Consider the following 3,460-nt stretch of genomic DNA (forward strand, 5'->3'; position numbering starts at 1 on the left):
GGGTTAGGCAATGGGGGCTAAATGACTTGCCCAGGGTCACATAGCAAGGAAGTATCTGAGGCCAGATTTGAAGGCAAATTTGAACTTAGGTCTTCCAGCCTCCAGGCCAAGCACTCTATCCACTGTGCCACCTAGCTGCCCTTTAGCACATTGTAGGGATTTAAGAGGTGTTTATTCAGTAATATAACCTGAAAGAGACCCTAGCCCAGAACACAGAACCAATTTTTTCCAAAATGAAAGGGACCCTAGAAGATAGAATGTTCATGTTAGAAGGAGCCTGAGACTATCAAGTAAAGAATGTTAGAACTGGAAGAGATTTTAAAATATTGAACATAATATTGACTTCACTGCAGCTGGGAGCTGCCATCTTATGGGAGCAAAACCAATGCCTGGAGAGCCGGACAAAAAGTAGTGGCAGCCGCTGATGAGTGAGAAGCCAGGGAATCTGAGACTCAGAAATGGGGGGATTTCTTTTGCCAGTGTTCAATACATCATACTTGAAACATGGGGAATATATTTGCTAACTTCTTAAAGGGGCTTATTGACAAAAAAAAAAATGTGGATCCCAATGATTGCTCTAGATGCTACAGGAAAGACAACCATTTTGTACAAACTGAAGCTTGGGTGAGTGACTACTATTCCTACTGTAGGTTTCAAACATAGAAATTGTAGAATACAAAAATATTAGCTTCCCGGTGTGAGATGTAGGTGGCCAAGACAAAATCCGACCCCTCTGGCGCCATTACTTCCAGAGTACACAAGGACTGATTTTTGTGGTTGACAGCAAAGACAAAGAATGAATGAATGAGGCTGGAGAAAAACTCATGAGAATGTTGGCAGAGGATAAGCTTAGAGATGCCGCCTTATTAATGTTTGCTAACAAACAGAATCTTCCCTATGGCTTAAAGCCCTGAAATCTCAGATAAACTAAGACTTGCCTTCTCTCCGTCACAAAAACTGGTACATCCAAGCCACCTGTGCCATTCATGGGGATGGGCTCTATGAAGGACTGAACTGATTGTCCAATTGACTCCAAAACAAGAAATGAAACAACAGTTCCTCTTCCCTCTTTCCTTCTCTCCCTCTTATTTCCTGCTTTTGGCCTCTCACTTTATGGCAAACTTTATGGCAAACTATGCTACTTTGTAGTACTGAATGCTGGGAAACTGTTTTTTCCTACCCCTTGTCACAGTATGTATCGCCATGCTGTAAATGTGGCAAATATAGACTGGGAAACAAGTTTCTTAGTTAATGTAAATAGTTTTTGTTTCCAGTGGGGCAGTTTCTGGCACTCCTACACAATATTACTCGGCTTTTTTATTATAAAAATAAATCAACTTACCATTTAGTAACTGGGAAGGGATTTTTAAGTCTACGGGCACTGGGGTTGCTGGGGTTTAACATACAGCCACAGAGCTGAATCCTACTCTTACTGGCTTGGGAGATGTGGGGAGATCCATTTTTTTTGGTTGGTTTTTAACCTGAACTTAGTGTATTTTTTAAATAGTAAAAAAATTTAAAAAGACAAATAAAACACTTGAACATACAAAATGGAGAAATCCACTTAGTGCAAGTTTTGCATTAACAATTTTACCAGACCATTGCAATCTCTGCACTTCTTTTTTGAAACTTGAGAAATGATGATAAAAATCAAACAAGTGATCAATTTTGCATGGCTAAAATAGAGATCCATGTAATGCTATGTCTTTGGATCTTCGTCTATTTCATGGAGTTTGTGCTCGTATTTGTGCTCACGTGGGTACTTATTAGGAAAAATAGCTTTGAGGTAGTGGTTCGGAGCGAAGCAGGCTGTACATTGAGAGCATTAGCTCTGCTATCATAAACCGTTTATAAGTAGACTTTCTTCCCCCCTGCAGGTCAGGTCAGGCTGTGATTAGTTCTCCATCACACTTGAATAACTCTTAGGAAGCACAGGATGGTGGCTAGTTATAAACTTTGAGAAGAGCTTTTGAACACATTTGGAAAACAAAACCTGCCTGTTCATTTTGGTCAAGTATGTGGTGCTTCTGATTGAAACCACCCCAGAAATCTCTCCACAGTAAGCACAGCCTATGTTAGCCCCAAAGCTGGGTCCAAAATATTTCATAGACATAGTCAAGAACACCAGGTATTTCCCTATCGTGTCTAGGTTTTGAAAGAAAATAAATTGAGCATGAGAGCTTGGAGAGTCATCCCATGAGGGAAGAAGTTGATCTGTTTTTGGAACAATCCTCTTATCTGTATATGTGTGAAATGTCCTTTGCTGCTCCTCATACTATAAGGGTCAGATTGGCCATTTGAAAAAAACATCCCTGCTCCAGGCTAATATTGAAAGCCTTTCCTAATTAATAGGATATTGTTGTACTGAACTAAAACAATCTTTTAGCTTTCAGTCACATCTCTCCCATTACACTGATGCACAGTGGGAAATCTATGGTAAATGGCAGCAGCAGCAGCAGCATCTTTGAAGCATGCTCTTAGATTCAGTCATCCCATTGTCATATAAACTAGGGACAAGCTTTTCAAGTTAACAGTCAACAAACCTTATTTATGCTTCTTTTTTTTTTTACCCCCTTACCTTCTGTCTTAGAATCAATACTGCGTATTGGTTCCAAGGCAGAAGAATGGCAAGACTGGGCAATGAGGGTTAAGTGACTTGCCCAGGGTCACACAGCTAGAAAGAGTCTGAGGCCTGATTTGAAACCAGGATCTCCAGTCTCTGGGCCTGACTCTCAATCCACTTAGCCTGCCTCTGATACTTCTGACATATGACTTTGTCTCATACTACATTGCAGCTCTTGCCAAACAATGTAGTACTATTTATTTCAGGTTTCCACCATTGATTTTTTTAAATTTTTAATAAGTTCCTAATTGGAAATGGGCAAGGGACATGAATAGGCAATTTTCAGATAAAGAAATCAAAACTATTAATAAGCACATGAAAAAGTGCTCTAAATCTCTGATAATCAGAGAGATGCAAATCAAAACAACTCTGAGGTATCACTTCACACCTAGCAGATTGGCTAACATAACAGCTATGGAAAGTAATGAATGCTGGAGGGGATTCAGCAAAGTCGGGACACTAATTCATTGCTGGTGGAGTTGTGAATTGATCCAGCCATTCTGGAAGACAATTTGAAACTATGCCCAAAAGGCATTAAAGACTCTCTGCCTTTTGATCTAGCCATAGCACTGCTGGGTTTGTACCCCAAAGAGATAATAAGGAAAAAGACTTATACAAGAATATTCATAGCTGCGCTCTTTGTGGTGGCCAAAAATTGGAAAATGAGGGGATGCCTTTCAATTGGGGAATGGCTGAACAAATTGTGGTATATGTTGGTGATGGAATACTATTGTGCTAAAAGTAATAATGAACTGGAGGAATTCCATGTGAACTTGAATGACCTCCAGGAATTGATGTAGAGTGAGAGGAGCAGAACCAGGAGAACATTGTACACAG

At 40.1% G+C, this 3,460-nt stretch overlaps 1 pseudogene; it reads left to right on the plus strand.

Annotated features, from left to right (window-relative positions):
- The first annotated feature begins 504 nt into the window (after nucleotides 1-504).
- On the plus strand, nucleotides 505-1,030 carry LOC100616723 (ADP-ribosylation factor 1-like; annotated as a pseudogene).
- The last annotated feature ends 2,430 nt before the right edge of the window (nucleotides 1,031-3,460 follow it).

Source organism: Monodelphis domestica, chromosome 6 (genome assembly GCF_027887165.1).
Source record: "Monodelphis domestica isolate mMonDom1 chromosome 6, mMonDom1.pri, whole genome shotgun sequence".
Taxonomy (NCBI): domain Eukaryota; kingdom Metazoa; phylum Chordata; class Mammalia; order Didelphimorphia; family Didelphidae; genus Monodelphis; species Monodelphis domestica.